Genomic DNA, 23,656 nt, shown 5'->3' with positions numbered 1-23,656 from the left:
GGGAGGAGCTCCGTAAGGGCTGCTATGATTGAGCCTAAATTGCGGAAGAAGTGAAAAACAATAGGAGAACAAGCCGACAAAGGTTGCAATTTCTGTGATATATATATATATTGTTACGCCCACAAAAGGCGTTACTTTGAAGCCGGGTAGAGTTAGATGCGATGGCCTTGATCAGCTGAGCGCCTGTCGATCTTCAGCTAGCCAGCCACACGTCATCTTCCTCGTTCACCACCCTTCGGTGCCCCCGCATACTGTTTGTTGAGGCGTGATCCCACTATGCACGTAAGAGCGTCACATTTCCCTCCGCGCAGACGAAGCCCGCCGGGCAAGTCAAAGAGGCTGTCGAGAAACAAAGGGCTTTAAACGAGCGACATGCGAAAGTTCAGTCTTTGCTGACCGTCGGCCATTTGATGTGAGACGTGCTATGCGGTAGGTTAATTCGCTGATACGCTCAGTAATAACATAGGGTTCATCATAGTGGGCCAGCAGTTTTTCACACAATCCACGTTTCCTGGTTGGTTTCCAGAGCAACACTAAATCACGAGGGTCATATATCACGTGTCGGCGTCGGTGGTCGCAGCGTGCCTTCGAGCGATCTTGTGAAACAAGAGTGCGTAAAGAAACAAGTCGTCGGGCTTCTTCAGCAAGACAGACTGTCTCTGATATACAAAGATTATCGTGGCTGGAGAACGGGAGGATAGTGTCTAGTGTATAACGAGGCGGACGAGCGTAAAGAAGAAAGGGACTGTAGCCCGTAACTTCATGCTTTGAGGTGTTAAATGCGTACGTAATGAAGGGTAGCACGCTGTCCCAGTTCTTATGATCTGACGCGATATACATGGACAGCATGTTAGTAAGAGTTCTGTTCGTGCGTTCCGTATGGCCATTTGTTTGGGAATGATACGGGGTGAAATGTCGAAACCTTGAAGCACATAGACGAAGCATCTCTTCGACCACGTCTGCTGTGAACTGCCGCCCACGATCGCTGATGATGACTCTGGGAGGTCCATGTCGGAGAATAACAAAACGCAGCAGAAAAATACACACTTCGGTTGCAGTAGCCGATGGTATTGCCGCTGTCTCACAGTAGCGTGTCAAGTGGTCGGCAAACACGATAATCCAGCGATTCCCGTCGGATGAGCGCGGGAAAAGACCAAGGAGGTCGATGCCAACTTGCTCAAAGGGAGTGCTGGGGGGTGGCACTGGATGGAGTTGACCAGGAGGAGCACTCGTCAGACGCTTTTAACGTTGACACTCGCTGCAGCTGGACACATACTGGGTGGTCGTCTGGCGCATTTTAGGCCAGTAGAACCTTTCTTGAAGGCGGTAGAGAGTTCGCGCCGAACCCAAATGACCAGATGTTGGATCGTCATGCATAGCGCGCAAGACGGAGACACGGAGGCTCTCCGGGACCACCAGGAAATATCGTGGGCCTGTAGCAGAATAGTTCTTTTTGTAAAGAACCCCATCACGAACGCAGAAACGAGTGGATGGTGCTGATTGCCTTGTAGTAATGAGCAGTGGTTCTAAAGTTCTGTCTTTTTGTTGCTCGACCTTGAAGGTATTTAAATGAGGAAATCCCGGCTCCAGTGATGCGATATAGCAGTCGAAGTTGTCCGCGTCGCACTCCGTCGTTGGAAGCGGCATGCGCGAGAGGCAGTCAGCGTCGGCGTGACGGCGGCCGCTTTTATAAGACACGGTAAAGTTATATTCCTGTAAACGAAGTGTCCAACGCGCAAGCCGGCCCGACGGATGACGGAGATTAACCAGCCAGCAGAGAGAATGATGGTCTGTCACCACAGTGAAGGGGCGCCCGTACAGGTACGACCGGAAGCGCTGTACTGCGAAAATAACTGCAAGACATTCTTGCTCTGTAACGGTGTAGTTATGCTCGGACTTACTTAAAGAGCGACTCGCATAGGCGACGACGTGTTCTTTGGTGTCGACGCGTTGAACAAGGACAGCGCCGATGCCGATACCGCTAGCGTCCGTATGAACTTCTGTGGGAGCCGCATGGTCGAAGTGTCGGAGAATGGGATGTGACGTCAGACGAGACTTCAGCTCACGAAAACTAGCTTCAAATTCAGGAGTCCATTGAAAGGGAACGCCCTTCTGGAGGAGGCATGTCAGCGGATACGCGATGTTGGCAAATCCACGAATAAACCGGCGGAAGTACGAGCAAAGCCCTAGGAAACTGCGTAGCTCTTTTACATGGCGAGGTTGCTTGAAGACTTCCACCGTAGCAGTCTTCGCTGGATCAGGGCGTATACCATCCTTATCCACTAGGTGTCCCAGAACGAGTGTTTGGCGCTCTCCAAAATGACACTTCTTCGAGTTGAGCACCAAACCCGCTTTGTCCAAGCAATCTAGCACAAGATCGAGACGTGCGTTGTGCTCACAGAATGTGCGCCCGAAAATCACTACATCGTCTAGATAGCACATGCATACTTCCCACTTCGAACCCAGCAGGATGTTGTCCATGAAGCGCTCGAAAGTTGCAGGCGCATTACAGAGCCCGAACGGCATCACATTAAATTCAAAAACTCCATCTGGTGTTACAAATGCCGTTTTCTCCTTGTCTGCCTTGTGCATAGAAATCTGCCGGTACCCCGACCTCAAGTCAACAGGGAATGAAAGACGAAAGACGAAAAGTAAGATGCTGATGAGAGGCAGTCGATAGCATCATCAACGCGGAAGAGGATATACGTCCTTTTTAGTGATGGTGTTGAGGCGGCGGTAATCAACACAAAATCGCCATGTACCATCTTTCTTTCTAACCAGAATAACTGGCGCTGCCCACGGACTACAGGATTCTTGGATTACATTCTTATTTAGCATTTCGTGGACTTTGTCATTGATCACCTTGCGCTCTGATGGTGAGACTCTGTATGGTTTCTGTTGCAACGGTTGGGCAGATCCCGTATCTATGCGATGGTGTATACGAGAAGGAGGAAACAATGGTGGCCCCTCTTGCTGAAGAATGTCAAACAGTCGGGCATGTTTTAGTAGGATATTCGCCACTTCGTGACGCTGCTTAGTGCTGAGTGACTTGTTTACCATAGTCAGAAATGAGGAGTGCGCCGCATAACGAAATGGCGCTCATCCGCAGAATCAAGGGCCTCTGTAAGAATGGCAAGCGATAGCACTTGATCTTCATGGTTGGCAGCAAGTTTAAGACCCTGTGGCAGTATTGTAGGTTCACTCGAACAGTTTACGGCCCATAAATTAGTGCGTCCCTGAACAACTGACAGCGTGCAATACGGTATCAGTACATTCCTCTTGATGCAACTCAGATGAACGGGCTCCACGGTAGCGTCAAACGTTCCGTAGGTGGTAGGGGAACAGGCAACTGAAACACACGTTGCGGATAACGAAGGCACAACTGTACCCCGGGATACACAAAGTACACTTTCACGATACGGTGGGCCTTCCATAAAAGCAGCAGAAAAGCTCGTACCGACACTGATTTCAACTGTTTTGCAGTCAACGGTGGCACCACACAGTTTCAAAAAATCAAGGCCCAGGATTACGTCATGCGTAGAATGAGGTAGAGCAGTGAACTCCGCGTTAAATATTTGACCACCCAAGGTAACGTCTACATTACACACGCCCACAGGATACAACAACTCCCTAATCACTCCACGAAACGTATCAGCACGGTCCCAGCGAAACATCACTTTTTGTCCTAGGAAGCTTTTGAACGCAAGACTCATCACTGAAACGGTTGCTCCCCTGTCCACTAAGGCCATGGATGAAACCCCCTCAATTAATACAGAAACCTTATTCTTAAACATACAAATGGTTTGAGGTATATCTGTCGACATCGAAGATTGTCCAGCGACCTCACCTCCAACGGCCGCGCTGGCTAGTTTTCCGGAGGTGGCGATGGGTATCGACGCCGCGGAGAGGGCGATCGCCTTACTCGAGGAGCGGGTGGTGGTGTCAAGCTGCGATCGGATGCTGGAGAACGATTCTGCGGCAGCTCAGGGTGCTGGGGAGGCAAGCTTCCTAAATATGTGTGCGAGGGCGAATATGTTTCGCCCAGAGGAGCGCGGTACCGCCTAGACAGCGTAGATCGGTCGAACCTCGGTGGTTGGCGGCGATTGCAGTACCTGGCAATGTGACCCAAGTCGCCACAGCTATAACACACAGGCGAACGACGATCGATGAACTGCCCTTCGAAGCGCTCAGGTGGGGGGTCGTGTAGCAGAGCGAAGCGGCTGAGCCTGCTGCACAGGAGGAACGGTCGGTCTCCGTGCAAACCTGCTGGGGCGAGGGTGTTCTGCAGGTCGGTGTTCGGGCGTAAATGTGCCCTCACGTGGCCATGGAGCTCCTCTGTGGTTGACGTCTGTGACACATACCGCCGGTTGCCAGGAAGCGCAGGGTGCGGCAGGCGCCATGTGTTGCGGGTAATAAGTATCAGGTTGTCGTATGTTACCACGTGCAAGTTCCTGGTGCCGCAGCAGTTCTTCAGGCATGATCTGCCGTATGGTAGACGAAAGATCGGCAGACGGGCTCTCATCGACGCTGGCAACGGTTGTCACATTCCCCAGGCGTCCAAATTTAGGCACAATGCGACGTGTTTTCAACGTCTCAAACGTACGGCAATGACGCACGACATCTGAGACGGAATCAACGTGTTCCCGGCTTATGAGGAAATTGTATACATCATCTGCAATTCCTTTGAGGAGATGTCCGACACGGTCTTCCTCAGACATCTGCGAATTCACGATTTTGCACAGCTTGAGGATTTCCTCGATGTATATAGTGAATGTTTCTCCAGGAGCTTGAGCTCTTTGAGCTAGTGTTCTCTCGGCGCGTTTCTGTTTGGCGCAGGAGTCGCCAAAACACTTCTTAATTTCCTCAACGAAGCGCTCCCACGTTGTTAGCGAGTTTTCGTGGTTTTCATACCACATCAGCGCTGTCTCACTCAGAAAGAGTACGATATATTCAAGCTGAGTGACAGAATCCCAACGGTTGTAGCGGTTCAGCCTTGCGTAGTGCGTCAGCCACTCGTCGACGTCTTCGCCCACTTTTCCCGCGAACGAGCGTGGTTCCATGTAGTGCTGCAAAGGTCCAGCTGGCGCCGACCTTTGAGCAGGTGAAACTAGAGCTGGCACTTGTCCACCTCCGTCCTGAGCCATAGGGAAGGTCGTTGATAAAAGACCGGCAAGACGACGGCTCCGGCGAAGTTCTTGATGTTGCGACTCCGTGGTACGTTGTGTCGTACCCACCACCTCCACCACTCTGTTACGCCCACAAAAGGCGTTACTTTGAAGCCCGGTAGAGTTAGATGCGATGGCGTTGATCAGCTGAGCGCCTGTCGATGTTCAGCTAGCCAGCCATACGTCATCGTCGTCGTTCACCACCCTTCGGTGCCCCCGCATAGTTTTTGTTGAGGCGTGAACCCACTATGCACGTAAGAGCGTCACAATATATATATATATATATATATATATATATATATATATATGTCGTAGTTCTCGTGCTTCCGAAACTCGGAAACAGGAGGCAGTTCGTCCGGGTGAGAGATTTCCATCTCTGGAGACGACGGGGCCAGGGATGGTGAGCCGGCGTCCCCTCAGACACTGTGTGTTGGTCCTTAGTCGCAACATCCGAAAGAAGTTGTATTCTATGTGTTTCGGGATATGCTTGATCCTGACCTGCTTAATCATGGAAAGATTCACGTGGTTTCAAAAGTCAATGACGTCTTCGATATGGTTTAGAACTATTTGTAGGCCTAGTTGGTGCATATTCGACATTCGACAAATATCTTAAAGGTCACATACAAGTCAGGCGCTCACAAAAGACGCCTCGCGAGCGCCTCGCGAACGCCTCGCGCCGGTCCTGTGTATGGCCTTCCTTTTGTGCCATGTCTCTCATTTGCGCCTTAAAAATATTTGTCTTCCATATAGCTCGTGGAGCTATCGCCCTGCTGCTGTGTAGGCCTGCGCAGACGCTGTTCAGAGCGAAGCTCGCGCTCTGCGGGGCGACCGAACACCTCCGGGAAGTTAGTCTTGAATGAGGTCCAAGTGGCGAAGTTACGAAAGCAGATGTTTGCGACGTCTATTAGGCAGAACAAGGCGTTGCGCAGTTTCGTAGCTTTGCACACTCGGACACTTGTGCCTGTTGTCCCACTTGTGCGCGCTCACTGTTTCACACAATGAAAGTTATTCTTACACATCATGTTCATCAGTGCCGCTTAGGAAAGCGGGATTGCGCTGACTCAACGCTCTCGCCACTATGATCGACGGATATTGTGCCGCGCCTTGCTGGGTAGCATCATCAGCGTTGTCGGAGCAGCGGTGGGTAACTTCTGGCTGCGGAGCTCCAGGTTTGAAAGGTACCCCGGACCTCCACCACTTTGATAAGGGGATTTATTGAGGCCAAGCGGCAGCCGAACCACCAGCAGAGTAACAAGGCAATGACAGTCTCGCTGCCTATGGATCGCGATCTGCACTCGCGTCGTACATCGATTAGAGCGCCCCACTACTGCTTGATCCTTGTTCTTCTTCTATACAGCAGCTTTGTCTTCTGAATCGCGCCATTTCGTCATCGTCACGCCATCGTCGTCATACAATCCTCTTTCATTCTTCGTCCCACAGCCGTAGTGACGGCCTTGGGATCGTTCAGTTGCCGCAACTCCAGCTTCGGCATCCGGCTCTTGTCAGACCATCGTGGTCATACAGTCTTCGTGGTCCTGGCTTTGCCCTGTCATTGTTGTCATACACTCGTTGCGATTCCCTTGTCGATACATTTGCCGTATTGTGTTTTAGTGATAGAGTTGTCGTCACGAATTCGTTTTGTCATCTCTTTATTTCCGTCGTCGTCAGACCACCCTCGTCCCACAGTCATCGGCATACCACCTTCGTCGTTTAACCGACATCAATCAAGCTGTCCTCATTTATTTGTGATAATTCCTCATTTGTCAAGTTATCGTCGCCACAGCGCCTTAGTCTGACAGTCTTAATGCATCCGCTATCACACCATCATCATCATGCTATCGTAGTCGTGCCATCATCGTCACTCCAGCTTCGTAATCCAACTCTCCTAAACCAGTCTTCTCGCCATCGTAGTTATATATACTTTGTGATACAGTCGTCATCGCGCCATTTTTGTGGTATACTAGTTATCATGCCATTCTCCTCATACCATTTGGATGCTATGGTCATCAATACGCTGTCAAGCCTTCCTTATCATACCGTCGACGCAATGCCTTCGCGGTCTCTCCATCGTCGTCATTCTAACTTCGCCATCCAGCTCTCGTCATACCGTCATCTTCACGTAAACGGAATTGCCATACCATTGTCAACTTACTGATATCATTGCGTCGTCCTTCTACAGTCGTCGGTATCTGCAGTCGTCGGCATTTGTTCTCATGTAGTGGTCGTGATGTCATTGCGGTTGTCCATCGTCATCCTTCTAGCTTGACCACACGACTGTCTCCATGTTGTCGTTGCCACACGTTCATCGTCATGCCATCATTTTACCGTCGTCGCCATTCAGCAAAGTCACCTCATTCCAGTCATACCACCCTCACCAATTCCTCGACATCGTTCCTCCTTCATAATTATTCTGTGTCGATGGTGTTGTCGCACAATCATGTTTAATCAAGTGATGTCATACGATTGTCGTTATTTCGCCATGCCGTCGCGGTCGTGCCATTGTCATCATATTCAGATTTGTCATCCGTTTGACCTCATGCCGTCTTCATTACTCCGTTGTCGTCATACCCTCGTGGTTAGCCTATTGTCCTTATAGCATCGCTGTCACTCGGTGGTCTTTATACCATCACCATCATTTAATAATGGTAATCTCCTTGTCGTCATGCCGTCATCATCATACCACCTTTGTCGTTCATTCTGTCTTGGCAATTTCATCGGCGTCATTACAACGACGACACTCTGTAGGGCTGCCTTGGAATCGCAGAAGACTGACCATGCATGGGGTGGCTTCTCTTGAAGGAAATGAGCCGCACGCACGGCTACCAGTTCAGCAGCTGTCGTTGGTGATACATGTGACGTTTTAGCTGTATTTTGACGGATCTTGTTGGTATCACCACAGCCGCAGCTGAACTTGCAGATGTGACTGAGCCATTGCTAATGACATGTACGTCGCCACTGCGCACCTCATGTAAAAGTTCTAATGTGGCTTGCTTCAGGGCGAACGACGGCATCTTGGCTATCTTCATGATTCCCGGGATCTTGAGACGTATTTCAGGTCTGTGCAGGCACCATAAATGTGAGGATCGTCTTACTGCACGCACGTAGTTCGAGGGCAGTGAGGTACGATTGGCGACAATTATAAGACTGAAAGTTGCGTGTGGCTTTTCTGCAGGTACAGCGGCAAGAGGGTGAGAAGGTAGTCGGGCAACGTGCCGAATATGCGCCCAGAGAGCGTCGGTTGCCAAGTCCATTGATATGGGGTGACCTTGAGCTGTGACAATCGTTGCCGCTGTAGACGCACACCTCGGAAGACCGAGACATGTCCTTAGGGCTTGACCTTGTAGTCCCTGGAGTGCACCCAGGTTTGTTTTGGAGGTGTTACCAAGCACAAGAAGGCTGTATCTTGCGAAACCGAGGAACAAGGCGTTATAAAGCTGCAGCATTGACCTCACCGATGTGCCCCATGACCTTGCGCCAATAAATTTGAGGAGATGTATTATTGCAATTAACCTATTCTTTAGGCATGAAACGTGGATGCTCCATGATAGGTCGCGGTCGATAATTACCCCTAAGAAGCGGTGTTTCCGTGCATTTGCAGCTGCTTGTCCATCGACACTTACACAGTAACGCTTCATCGCCTTCCGAGTGAATGTAACACGGCAGCATTTCTCTGAAGACAGCTCTAAGTTCGGTTTTCGCAAGTACAGTGGTGTTAACCTAGCTGCCATTTGGAGCCGTGCTCGTACCTGCCCAAATGCAAATGTCGTCGGCGTATATTGATACTCGAACTGTGTTGGGCAAACATTTGACTAGGCCAACGAGAACTAGGTTTAATAGCGTCGGGCTCAGTACTCTGCCTTGTGGTACTCCATGGAACGTTTGGTGTTCAGTCGTGGCGCCACCCTCGGTCATCACGAGCAAATGCCTGTCGGTCAAATAACCGCACAGCCACTGAAACGTGCGGCCACCGATTCCGGCTTCAGTCAGAGCATCTATAATGGCACAATGTGCTATATTATCTTAGGCGCCTCTTATACCAAAATAAGGCCGCAATGAGTCGTTTCAGACGTTTTTGATGCTGAACAGACGTGACCAAATCAATGGCATTATCTATGGATGAGCGCCCATGCCGGAAGCCAGCCATAGCGTCTGGGTACACCTTGTAATTTTCCAGCTATCATTCCAGGTGCGTCAAAATCATTCATTCCATTATTTTCCCTATGCAACTGGCCAGAGCGATGGCGTAGTACGATGACAATTTTAACGGTGATTTACCAGGATTGAGAAGTGAAACCAAGCAGCTGCATTTCCATTCACGTGGAACCAAACCGTTGCGCCAAGACTCGTTGTACTAGTTTAGCAGCATGAGTCGTGCTTTCTGCCCAAGATTGGCGAGCGCCGCATAGGTAACGCTGTCCGGCCGAGGTGCTGAAGAGCACCTGCAAGTCGCCAGTGCCTCTTCAAGCTCCTCCACCGAAATTACATCCATGTGGGAATCCCGTGGCACCAGGATTGGCACATGGTTTAAGTGCGCGATGGAGCTGCAAGCTGGCAAGTCTTGAGCAAAATTCTTCAGCAACGTCAATTTCACTGCGACCTTGGTGCAAAGCGAGGGATTTGAAAGGAATACCCTGTTGCGGTGACACGCGAAGTCCACGCACTGTTCTCCATATCTAAGATAATCTCTAACGTGGATCCAACGACACACAGAAACCTTTCCATCTTTGGCACTGTAGTGCATCGATGCGGCGTTGAATCTTCTTCTGCGTCCGCCTTGCCCTCCCAGATCATGGATGAATTTAGTTGTCCTGTATCTTCTTTCAGCCCGTCGGCATGGCCTTTTGAATTTCGTGTTGCAGACTTGAATGGTTCCTTTGCTGACCTAATAGCTCCCTGTATGACCCAAACGCCGACCAATCAATTCGCCGTAGGGTCGTGTAGGAGCATGTGGATAGTCCCTTGATCTTCAGGTACGTCGGAATATGTTCGCTTCCATGTGATTCGATGTCTGGAAGCCATTGCACGTTTCTTTCAAAACGCCAAGAAAGCAGGGTCAAGTCTAGGCAGCTGCTGTATCTAAGCCTGCGTAAATATGTCGGGCTACCATCGTTGAGACAGTAAAAGCCGTGATATGTGGCAAAGGATGCTAGTCTCCTCCCCCTGGAGTCCATCTTCAAGCTCTCCCAAAGCGTATGGTGAGCATTAAAATCTCCGGTGAGAACCGTAGGGACCGGTGCCGCTGATAGCACCTCGTGCATTCGTTTTAGAGGTGAAGCCACTTGAAGGAGCAATGTAAATAACGAAGAGTAAGAACGTAAGCTTATTCGTTTTCACAATTAAACAAACGTTCTGGTTGTCGTCGCGAGGTGGGACTGGGTGCAACACGTATGTCAGATCACATCTAATATATATAATTACCTTGCTCACAACACCAAAGGTGGAGAACATGAAGGCCTCATAGCCAGAAATACGTATAACATTCTGCATGTTCTGTTCGCAAATTACGAGAATGAGAAAACGGTTTTCGAAGACAACATGTCTAAAATCTGAAATTGTCGATTTGAGACAACGGGCATTCCACTGCTGCAGAGATGCTTGCTTGACTTCCTTGTGGAAGGGCAGTGAGGGGCGGGCCATGCTGCTATGCGATGCTTTCAAGTACTGTATTCAGCGCGTCCAGTACTTGCAGTGCGCTACGAGCAGCCGGAGTGTCAATGTTTGTCAGTAGTAAACGCATGACATCCATAAGTGATTTCAGCATAGAAATCACTTGTGAATCCTTGTCTCGCATTTGGTCAACTGTAGTGACATTTGACTTTAAGTGGCGAGTCATGCGCTGTGGCTCTGGCGCGTGGCATGCCTTCGGCAGTGCTGGCCACACCCCATTTGATGAAGCATGAATAGCGTGGCCGCTTTTTTCGTTGACATTCGTGCTCTTACTGGAGACAGATGGAACACTAGGTGACGTTGCCAGACGAGACATTTCCCTTGAACCGGAAGAGGATTTCGTAGACTCTTGTTTCCGGGAGCGATGTCGCCTTGTCGCTGCAGAAGCATCTCTGTGTGACGATCCGTCTCTGACCATTTTTCTCAAGATTTTCTGCTCTTTCTTTAGGCCTGGACAGTCTATTGAGGCTGCAGCCTGCGAGCCTTGACAGTTTGGGCGCCTGAGCTCTGTTGCACGGCAAGTGTCCGTGTCGTGTTGTTCGGAACATCGTGGGCATATCAATGTATTTCGGCAGACAGCACTCGCATGTCAAATTCTTTGACACCTTCTGCACTCAAGTGGTTTAGGTACGAAAGGTCGTACCACATGCCGAAGGTGGCCGACCTTTACATGTGATGGTAGGCAGTCACCTTTAAACATGGGCCTTACACAGGTTGGCTTGCCAGGGCGCCGAGCTTGTAATAAGGCAACACCATCTGTCGCAAGTTTGATTAAAATTGGCAGGTCGATGTCGCTAATCAATGTATCAATATCATAAACAACACCAGCCGCGGTTTCGTTGTCCTGCGGAATGAGGTAGTGCATATTCATATTGCCCATGAGCTTACTGCCATCAAAGCATTGATTGCGCTTCGCTTGTGGACATCAATAGCCAGGACGTTCTTTCGAGTATTAATTCTGATTTCTTTGATTTCTCCTGGGACAAGAGCCTTCAGGGAAACGGAAATCGCTTGTCGATTAAGGCGGTTGAGGTTGTCGGCAGGTGTGTCGGGCACAAAAAGAAGTGTGTGCGCCGATGGCCTTCGCTGTGGCATGACGGTAGACTTACTTGACGAAGAGCGTCCGCTGATGTTTCTTCTCTTGGCCTTCCGGTGTGCCACTCTTTCGAAGCCTTCATCATCTCAGGCGTCGTCGCTTGTGCAGGAGTACACCACAGTGGCCTCACTTTCAGCGTGACTAGGAGGACAATTTCTCTTCGTCATGTCATGTCGCGTCCGCATTCTGCCGACTCCACTTCCATTGCCGTGGGCATGGGAGCGGCCTCTCCCAGTAAAACACGGGAAAAAGCCGAAAATACTGCAGCGCGAAGGAACAGTGGTATGGTACGGTATGGTGATCTCTGCAAGAATCACTTCGTCTTCCTCCCTTGGTTCAAAGGGTATGAATTTCTTTAAAATTCTACATTATTTATTGTATTGGCTGCTAAAGATATATACTTATCTTCACGAGTGAAAGATCCAAATATACCTTTAAGGCAGACAATTTCAATGTTCAATATATGCATATTAGCTTCTATGCATGCATATTTAGATCTGCATACAAAATACGTTTTCTGTGCTCATATTCTTGCTTTTTGTCGAAAACTACAAATGCTTCAATTAGTCCTAAAAGATTTCGCCATGTGTTTAGAGGAAGTACGTTTTCGAAGATTGTATTCATATAACTCAACACACTTTTCGTCTAACGATAGTGCGCAAAGATACTGCGGACCTAAGAGTAAGACGGCAAAATTATTTTAGCTGTCAACACAGTCAGAAGTGTGCCTAATTCAGTCAGTGTGTCCCGAGGAATGAAAAGTTCTCCTTTTTTATATGTAGCAATAGTTATCCTTCTTTTACAGAATATCGTGGGGTTTAACGTGAGAAAACGATAATTCCATTATGAGCCACGCCTTCGGAGAGAACTTCGTACTAATTTGACCACCAGGGGATCTTTACTGTGGCCCCAATGCATGGTAAATAGTCATCCTGAAGCATGCCCCTCAAATTATTAATAAAACAAGAATAATTACATATTTTGTTTGCATACTTTTTATTGGAAAGTTTAATATACATAAGCACTATGCTATTTAAATAAAATGACGCGCAATTTGGGACCATCGTGTTATGACATTGCGAAGACGACTCTCAAGGTATTCTCACTATCCTGTATAAGGTATATTTTGTATAATATGTAAAATCAGTGTCACTCATAAATTTTCACATTGCATGGTGTCCTTTTTTTCTTTTGATTGCTTTTTTGCCGTCAGCACGCTACTTGGCCATTGGCATTCATTATTTGTATGAAACTGATACTTCCTGTTCAGAGCCATAGTAATTTTTCTTAAAGCGGGTGCAGCCTTATGAAATATAGGCTATATACTATTGCTGTCATACTGTCTGCAAAGACACCCCTTGATCTAAGAAAGGAAAGCAGATTCACAGAACGACCCCGTTTTACCCCAGTCAGTCCTACAATCAGCTACTGTATTTGATGGAAGCATAAATAAGCACCAGTAATTATATTTCGCAGCAATGTTCGCCTTATGAATATTGTTTTTTTTTTCTAAGCGGTAACCTTCTTTCACTCTTTCTTCACTAACACTGAGTAGCAAGCGATAACATGGTAGTTCAGGCCAACCTTTTAGTTTTTCTCTCATAATCGCTCTGGCCCACTTTGCGGTTTGTACATTTGTGGCCGTTTATGGCAGTAGAGTAAGCGTGCCATGTGCTGTCTGCTGTCTTGCCGAGCAGGCCGTATGGATGACTGCATATGCACACGCATTCAAAACAACCATCTGGCTTCTGTCTGGCCTGGCGGACAACTTGGGTCGTTGGGTATATGCCACAAGCTATGTCCTCGAAGGGACAACTTTGTGACAGAGAGAAAGAATAATATAACTTCTTAGTGAGGTAGCGCGTCTTTCTTCCGTTGGTTCAGGGCCCGATTTGCTCGCGGTACCCCGCGTGCCCGCTGAATCACCAGACGCATCTCCTCCGGACGATTAGCCGTCGCTGCTCCCAGGAGAACGGTAAGGCTGAAGGAATAGGGGGACACTGCGCATATAACATATTCATGCGCCAATTCCAGCCCAATGGACCGTAATTAATGTATTAGGATGACACAAGGCGTATGTAGTCTTGAATATTATGAATCTATAATGTCCCATCCCCGACAGACACATCTGCGTCGAACACGGCTTCTCAGTGGACGACCATTACAACAAAATTGTAGGGATGCTGCGCCGGCTATGGAGATTAAACTGGGTTGCTGTGATTGCAAGATATCTTTGTCGTAATATCAATTGCCATTATGGTTGACAGTGCGTATGCCACTAATTGTGTCTGCTGATGTGCCCGTAAGGTTTCGTCATGCACGCACGGCATAGATGAATGCAACAGGACAGGCGAGGAAGCTTTCGCTGACGTAGAACACCATCCTCAATAATTTATCCCACAATGTCCGTTCTTTTCTTTTCATTCATTTCTTCGTTGCCTTCTGTGCGCTGCAGTGGCATCCCCACCGTGTACCACGCTGTGGAGTTGTTGGACAGACTGATTGCTGCGCCAGTTTTAGTGCCCGAAGGCCAGGTGCTAAGAGAACTAAACAACACGTGACGACACACATGTGATACAGATGCCACTCCATTCTATCGCCGCGTGACGCCACCCTTTCGCGCGCGTTCGGTTTTCGTTCAACTCATTAAGCGGCCACTCTGTTCAACGAGAGCCTTTCGTATTTCCTGCTGTCGTCGACACGTTATAAGAATGGGTTCGCGTGTTGAAGCACCCACCTTGGAATCCCGCTCTCGGGCGTGCATTTGTTTTCTTTTAATACTGAGGACGCGCCTGCTCAGCAAGCAACAAGGTGAAACTATAATGGCGGTCAAATAAACTTTAGACTGTTATACAAGGCGAAGTGGGACAGGGGACGCAGGAAAGAACGAGAACAAGCGCTTGTCCTTTTTTCCGATGTCGCCTGTCCCGCTTCGTGCTGTACTACACAGTCTAAAATGGAAAAGCAACTAGCCCTAGCCATCACCCTTCGAAGGTCACAGAAAGCTTCCCTTTATATAATTTTGGTCGTGATGGTGGCTGGGTGACAATATGATCTGCATTTCATGCCACACAAAACAATTCATCCACACCGGGTTTCTACCATAAACCTCTACTAAAGAATTCGGATAGTGGCGAGCGTTCTATGTCGAGCACAACACAGTTTTGTCGTGTCGTTATGTATGGCTGCTATTCTACCACGGCTTCCAGCCCATGTTTGTAGAAGCTTCCCGCCTATTTGCACTCGGTGCTATTTCAGTACCGATGCCAGGTCTGTTAAGACTTGTAGTGCGAGTACGTTAAATATCCTTTCCTAGTTACAATAGAATGACCTAATAAGTTGATATCTTAGACGGCGCCGACATCCTGAGCGACAGCTCCCTCAGGATAACCATGTAACACAAGCGTCAAAGCAGTACAAGGTAAATAAAACACATCTTGAACTCCATGAAAGAGTCAATAGCGTCCTTTACATGAACGCGACAGAAGCCTATCGTACCAAATTTCAAGCTTATCGCATCTTCTGTAACTAAGGTCATTCGTTGGGAAGGCGCATCCATATAATCCTCCGAACGGGAGTATAGTCTGAGATGGAGAAAGCACATTTTAGCGGCACACTTAAACGGAAGCGTGTCGTGTTAGGAATTACGGCAAAGCATTCGGTGCGTGATGTCAACCAGCCATCCAACTGGTGGCAGCCGCTGCCACACAGCGGGACATGCAGACACGAAGGGCTGCTAACGAAGCAGGTTGCACGCTACTTTTCACTCGTGCGTAGTTTACGCGCGTTAAAGCAGTGTTATTTCTGTAATTAATAAATGGCAATAACATCGGCGACTTAATTCGCTCAGGTAGAGTAGTGAAGTCTGGTGTGAGACCACAGAAGCCGCGACCGCCGTCCTCGGCTACCACTGGAGATAGCAACCGGTGCTGACACGCTAGGAAATTTTACTGGCATGATACAATACGGTAAGTTACAGCAACATAAGGGTCTCGTAAATTTGTTCATGCAAGAAGTTGAAGGAGAACCTGAGGAATGTAGCCGTCACCCTGCGAGCATTTGCATTGCATTTCAAGCGAAAGCCAAAGCAGATGTATCGGAAGTCATAGTGCAAATTTTGAAATCTGACATTAGGTATCGTTACTTTGCTGCACAAGAAAAGGCGATACATATGAACGGTGGCGTATGTGCATATATTCGATACGGTAGGTCAATACGCTACGCTTCTACCCTATTTGTGTAAGAGCGGCTAATAAAATAACAGGAGTCAAAACCGTCATATTTTGCACAATTTTCTCTGTCGCAAGGCTTAAAGCCAACGAGTACATTTTTCAAACGAGCTTTGTCACTTTGTGTAAATGTCGTGCGGGATTAGATAAGTTTCGGCTCTTAACAGTAGTAGGCAGAAAAGTAGACAAAAGTACGCAAGTAGACTAACATTTTCCATGAGATACCCGCGGACGTTCACTGTAGCCACGTTGGCGGAATGTAGCCAATGTTGCAGACTGTAATCGATGAGAAGGCAACTGCTATTTTACTCCCGTTCCATACAGGGGTACGTGACGTCACCAGTGACTTTGTATCCCTAAATAATTGCTTTTGCATAGCATACTTGTGCATAAAATATTACTGGATAGTTTACTATGTTTTGGGGAATGCCGAAGGCTTTTATTTAGTCGTGAACACACACGGTAGCCACGGGAGCTAATTTTACGAAAGTTTTGTCGACTTAACTATAGGCATGCCTATTTGGAGTTTTAGGGATTTTTTGTCGACATTCGTGGTAAGGTAACAGGAAGGAAATTTTCTTCGGAAAGATCTGCAAAGGACTTTTACTAAACGTAATACTTCGCACTTATTTTGTTGTGGTGTAAATGTATGCGCCTAAATTCCTCATTACTTCTAAAGGCACACTAACAAGCTTATTAGGTGAATCATGTGGGCACAGGAAGCTGTTTTTAGAATCAAAGCACAACCTTGGGATCGTAGGCCATATTAGAAAATTTCTTTTCTTTTTTTTTAAACATTGTGACGGTAGACCCAGCACCGCAAGAAATAATTAACAACAATAATTTGAAATATAGCAATAAAGACGCCTACAAACAAATAACAGATAACACAAAATTGAAGGAAGTGGTCAACATCATCACAAGCATTTTACGCTACTTCCATTTCTCATTTGCTTTATTTTGGAAATTTCGAAGCGGACTCGTATGACAACAATTTCACACCAAACGTGTGAATGGTTTTTCCCACGCTTCCGAAAAAGTTATAAATTGCTGAAGTTAGAACACAATTTACCCCTTATAACCGACGTGGTTGCTTAGTGGCTATGTTGATCGAGGAAACGCGATCGAAGTCGTTCCAGGTAGCACGAGGTAGCGCAATCGAAGCATGGCCACGGCGACAGCATTTCGGTGGGCCTAACAATCAAAACACCCGTGTTCTTAGGCGCATTTCAAGGAATAATTTGGTGGTACAAATTATTACGGAATCCCCACTACGGCGTGCATCATAATTAAATAGTGGTTTTGACACGTAAAATCCCTTAATTTAATTTAAACGTTTCTAAATTCACTATTCTTGTTCAAATCAAGTAAGACAACATTTTGTTGATGCGCAATTCTTTTGACAATTCCTTTTCGGCATTTCTACCACAAAATTCGCTTCGAGTATGCTTCATCATCATCACCAGCCTATTGTATTTCCACAGCAGGACAAAGGCATCTCTCTGCGATCTCCAACTATACCTGTCCATCGCCAACCACTTCCAACTAGCGCCCGCGAATTTCTTAATTTCATCACCCGACCTATCCTTCTGCCGTCCCCGACTGCGCTTCCCGTCTCCTGGCACCCATTCTGTAACCCTAATGGTACACTGGTTTTCTAGCCTACGCATTACATGACCTGCCCAGCCCCAATTTTTTTCTTTTAATTTCATTCAGAATATCGGCTATCCCCATTTGCTCTCCGATCCAACTGTTGTCTTCCTGTCTACTAAGGTTACGCCTAATATTATTCCTTCCATTGCTTCTTGCGCGGTTCTTAACTTGTGTTCAACCTTCTTTGTCAGTCTCCAAGTTTCTGCGCCACATGTTAGCACTGGTAGAATGCACAGATTGTACAGCTTTCTTTTCACAGATAGTGGTAAGCTTCCAATCAAGATCTGACAATACCTCTTGTATGCGCTCCAACCCATTTTTATTCTTCTGTAAATTTCATCCTCATGATCAGGGCACCTGTGAGTAATTCACCTAGGAAACTCCTTCACACACTTTAGAGGCTGACTGACGATCCTGAACTCTTGTTCAGTTGCCAGGCTTTTATTACTTATGTTTGTTTGCTGCACAATAACTTTTAACCCTACTGTTACGCCCTCTCTCTCTCTCTCTCTCTCTGTGTGTGTGTGTTAAGGCCCTCAATCATTTGTTGTAACTCGTCTCCATTGTTGCTGAATAGAACAACGTCATCTGCAAATCGAAGGTTGCTGGGATATTTGACGTTGATCCTCACTCGTAAGCCTTCAGACTTTACTAGATGTAATACTTGTTCCAAGCACGCAGTGAATAACATTGGAGAGACTGTGTCTTCATGTCTGACCCCCTTCTTTATAGAGATCTTACATTTCCTGTGAAGATTTTTAGTATCTGCGGAACCTCTGTAGATATTGTACTGTGTAGAATATACGTAACTGTCATGTACTCCGTGATTGCATAATGACTCTATGACTGCTGGTATCTCTACTGAATCAAATGCCTTTTAGTAATCTATAAGAGCCATATAAAGAGGCTGATTTTATTCTGTATATTTATTCATTACCCGATTGATGCAATGATGTGATCTATTGCAGAGTATCCCTTCCTGAATCCAGCCTGTTCCCTTGGTTGACTTAAGTCCAGTGTTACCCTTGTTCTATTGTAGATTACCTCGGTTAATATTTTATATAATACTGGAAGTAAGGTAATGAGCCTCTAATATTTTCAATTATTAATATCTCCTTTTTTGTGAATTAGTATAATGTTCGCATTCTTCCAGTTCTCTGGGACCCTTCAAGTCGATACAGATTTTGTGTAGATGGTCGCCAGTTTTCTAAGCATTATGATTCCACAATCTTTGATTAAATCAACTGGTAGTCCATCTTCTCCTGCCGCTTTTCCCCATTTCATGTCTTGCAAGGTCCTTCTAACTTCATCGCTAATTATAGAAGGAACCTTCATACCCTCCTCATTACTACTTTGAATTGAGGTATTGCGGCTGTTCTGGGTACTGTACTGGACAGTACAAAATTATTCTGCCGATTTTACTATAGCTTCGATACTGCTGATGATTTACCCTTCGTTTATTTCAGTACATACATCTTGCTTTGTCACATGCAAAGTTTCATTCTCACTGATTTCATGCTGTGTCCATCTTTTACTGCTTCCTCAGTTTTTCTCGTGTTATAACTTCAAGTAGCCCTTATTTTCTCCTTGTTGATCATGTTAAAAGTTCCGCAAATTATATCTGATCCCTTGATTAGGATACTTTCATTCTTTGCCGGTCCTTTATTAGGTCTTTTGTTACTTGGGAGAACTTACCTACTGAGTGCCTTGGTGCTTTACCTCCCACTTCAATTGATGATTCTCAATCAAGCTCAATTACCATTTCATTCATTACCTCTGTGATGTTTATCCTTCTGTTCTAAGTCTGCATACGTTTTGTTGCAAGTTCCAGCAGGAATTGGTCAGCTGTTACCCTTACCGCGTCCTGGTTGGCCTGTTTCTTCTTTAACCAATTTTACGCTTTCACTCTTTATATTCAGGTGAATCCTTGGCCTCACTCACCCCTGATCACTGCACTTTACCCAACCGAGCACTTCTACATATTCCACTATGCTGGCACCAGCACAAAGTATTCAATCAATTTGATTTCTTGATTCACCATTAGGGCATTTCAAGTTCCACTTGTTCTTGCGCTTCGTCAAGAAGGTGTTCATTATATTCAGCTCATTCCGCTTATTCTACTAACACCTGTCCTCGAGTGTTCCTAGAATCGACGCCGTAGTTGCCAATTGCTTGTTATCCAGCCTGCTCTTGTCACACTTTTCCATTACTACAGCATACTTAGTTTGCACTTTTCTCATAATGAAACTTCTTCAGGAAAATGATGAACTTCATCATCATCATGACTGCACGTTGGAGCGTAGGCTTGCATTACGATTAATCTATACGTCCTATTAAGTTTTATTACAGCTACTGCTACCCTCTCAATATTGCTGTAGAATTTGTCACTGTTGTCCACTATGTCCTTACGGATTAGGAACCCTACTCCGCGCTGCTTCATATCTGGAGGTCTATAGCAGAGGACGTGTCCACTTGTCAGCACTGTATAAACCTCGCAAATCCATTCCCACTAAGACAAATGATATCCCAAACAATGTCTCAGGGTTTCTCAGAGTCATGCTAAGCCTCAAGTGAAGTCTGCCAAGCTAGCTTCAGTCGAGAGATATCGAGTAATAAATTTTGACAGGGTCAGTTTTGATTGACGGCCTCTTCGATTCCGGAGTGTTACCACCCTATGCTGCATTACAGGTCAGACCACCACCTTGGTCAGGTGCTCCCCAGCTGCTTGATACTGAGGGTGATTGGTTGATCGAATGAGCCATTTGAAAGGGAGTGGCCAAATACTGCACCAGAGAGGCCAATTCCTGTTCTGGTGAGGGAGTGTCTTTTCTTGAAGCTTAGTGGCCTTTCCTTATTTACTTGTACCTGGAATAGTAAAGCCTCACAGGTTCTCACCATTTTTCCGGTCTCAGACGCCACTCCATGTCAGGAGAATATTGTGTACTGGAGGAAGTGAATTCGAGCTTCCCCCCTCGAGATTAAGAAAGAAAACGTGGTTTTGAACTCCTCACTATGACAACCGAGCATCCAAGCCAGTTCAGTCAGATAACCCTGCGGGCTGTGAGGCCACCTGATGTCTGAGAATTCCGGTACAGGGGATCCTTCATGCGTGAAAATATGCACGAATCATCCCCGATAGACGGGATAGACGACAGGTAGCACAACATAGTATTTCGCAATTGTTCTAACATCGTGGTTTCGAAATCTCCCGTAGGCATGAACGCGGTACACGATACACGATGTATTTTCGGCGAAGCTGAACAGCACATAAAAGGTGTGTGAAAAGAAAAAGGTGCAGCGCTTACCGGCAATTCACGCGTCGCGTATGCCCGGCCATACGCGCATCAGCTCACTGCCGCGTCTGCCTGCCTCTGGCATCGGAGGCAGGTAGGTAGGTAGGTTTCAGAAGGAATCGTAACTTGTACGCCCCGTCTTTTGCGCCGCCGAAGGCCGAGCCATCGGGAGTGAGAACGATGTACTGGCATATGCATATGTCGGAATATATACCTAAATAGGTTCCGAAATACATACCGAAATATGTACCGAAACTTCCCTCAAGGGCAAATCCTTCGAGTGTCGAGATCAGTACAACGTGGTTCTGAGCCGCCCATAATACAGGGGACCTTGAAAACGGCTTTTCTAAATGCTTGGACAGCGCTTATACGATGCCTACTTTAAGCTACTGCAAACGTGTCTGTGATCCGTTAGACATTGTTTATGCACTTGGCGCGGGGAACCAATCGACGTCCCTCTAACCGCAGCACTTGCGATACTTGCAATACAGCAGCTTCGAATATACGCTCATGATTCACAGGAACACGCGAAAAAGAATATAAGTGCAAACGCAGTAGAAAGAAACGAACGCAAAGTAAGACCATTTTTGGCCTGATGAAAATCTGTATGTGGAGTTTACAGCTGCTGTCGCTACGTTATTTTTCCTTATTCTTTGCGTGATACTGCACAGCGTCCTCATCACTTTTCTCTCTTCTTTTTGCGCAACTATTTTGCATCACCTAAGGAAATACATTTCGGCATTGCGCTTCGGAAGTTGCTGGGGATAAGTTCTTGTGCCTTTATTATGTTCCAAGGTATTCTTAGTATAAATGAAATGTGGTTTATTATGCTTCTTTGCTTTACTTATCTTACTGTATACAATCACTATTGTGTTGTCGCAGTGCCTTCTCAAAACAATATCTGTTCTTATGGCATTCTTCCGCATTCATTCGTATTTAATGATACCTTTGTCATCATTGTCTGCTTTACCGGCATAATAAGTTCCGTATGGTATATTCACCATACTATTTATTAAGATATAAATTTTTTGTTATCCTTTATAATATGCTTTTACGTTTGTTGCTATTTTCACGATTATGACGACATCTTGAAACTACTACAGCATCAGGGTTGCTAGCGCCGCGTCAAGCTGTTTAAACCAGCATTTTCCTCTAGCTCCCAATTCCAATTTGTACTTGCGGAAAATATTACGCGATTTGATTGTTCACGATTTAGCCAGTTATCGCCAAAAATTATGTTATGAGCATCTACTCCGTGAGCTTGCCCAAAAATAATGAATATTACCGGAACCCATTCTTGACTCGACAAACACAAATGAGTTAGACAAACAACTAATATAAATGCACTCACTGTTCCATAGTCTAATACGTGCGAAACATCGTGTCCTTCTCCTTCCTTTCTTTCTGGTTCTTTTTTCGGTGGTTCTTTTTTCTTTGGGCTTTCTATTTCTGTTTCTGGTGAAGACACGAAAAAGAACTATGAGAAACGTAAAAAGATGCGTGCTTATGTTAACGTACATTCATGAGCTGTTTCGAACACAATGCTTGAAGTAGGTAAAGGCAAGGCGCAGAAGACCAGGACTTAGGAAGGAGAACACAAACGACAAGACGGGCGCCACTCGAGACTGGCAAGCTGAGACGGCGATCAAGTTGACGCACAAAATGGCAGGATCGGTGCGAAAGCTTTGATGAAAGAAAGGGCCCAATGTAGAAGAAATATGCTCAAGTAAAACTCTTGCTTGGGCTAGTTGGTTCATGCTTGAAGTAGGTAAAGGCAAGGCGCAGAAGACCAGGACTTAGGAAGGAGAACACAAACGACAAGACGGACGCCACTCGAGACTGGCAAGCTGAGACGGCGATCAAGTTGACGCACAACATGGCAGGATCGGTGCGAAAGCTTTGATGTCGTTTGTGTTCTCCTTCCTAAGTCCTGGTCTTCTGCGCCTTGCCTTTACCTACTTCAAGCATGAACCAACTAGCCCAAGCAAGAGTTTTACTTGAGCATATTTCTTCTACATTGGGCCCTTTCTTTCATCAAAGCTTTCGCACCGATCCTGCCATTTTGTGCGTCAACTTGATCGCCGTCTCAGCTTGCCAGTCTCGAGTGGCGCCCGTCTTGTCGTTTGTGTTCTCCTTCCTAAGTCCTGGTCTTCTGCGCCTTGCCTTTACCTACTTCAAGCATGAACCAACTAGCCCAAGCAAGAGTTTTACTCGAACACAATGTTTTTACTACTAATAATAGCTTAATTGCTCCAGCTGTGGGATATTACAAAACATGGGTTTTAAGGTCAGACAGTATGGCATAGTCAAAAGCAGTGTGCCCCGTATTGTTATTCTATTAACTCATCACGTGCGCAAAGTTGAGAGCCCCATGCCAGTGGGTGCACTTTCGGCTCCGGCGATGAGCTTTCGCTTACGCTCCAATGGCGAGCTGGTCAGCACCATCTCCCATTTCTCGGGCGTTGAGTTTGGGTTTGGGGGGAGGAGGAGGGTGCTATTATGGATATTCCGGCAGGTCGGTGCGGTATGGTATAGGGTAGCTCGGTCCGTATC

General features: G+C 46.7%; 1 long non-coding RNA gene across 1 annotated transcript in view; it reads right to left on the bottom strand.

Annotated features, from left to right (window-relative positions):
- Positions 1–22,612, bottom strand: part of LOC129382965 (uncharacterized) — a 35,332-nt gene extending 12,720 nt beyond the window's left edge. Inside the window, exon 1 of the long non-coding RNA XR_008610930.1 lies at positions 22,455–22,612. This is a non-coding gene — a long non-coding RNA (uncharacterized lncRNA). The remainder of the gene's footprint in view (positions 1–22,454) is intronic.
- Positions 22,613–23,656: the final 1,044 nt, after the last annotated feature.

This window comes from Dermacentor andersoni, chromosome 3, assembly GCF_023375885.2.
Source record: "Dermacentor andersoni chromosome 3, qqDerAnde1_hic_scaffold, whole genome shotgun sequence".
In the NCBI taxonomy this organism is placed as follows: Eukaryota; Metazoa; Arthropoda; class Arachnida; order Ixodida; family Ixodidae; genus Dermacentor; species Dermacentor andersoni.
This window is presented reverse-complemented; position numbering and strand designations above follow the sequence as displayed.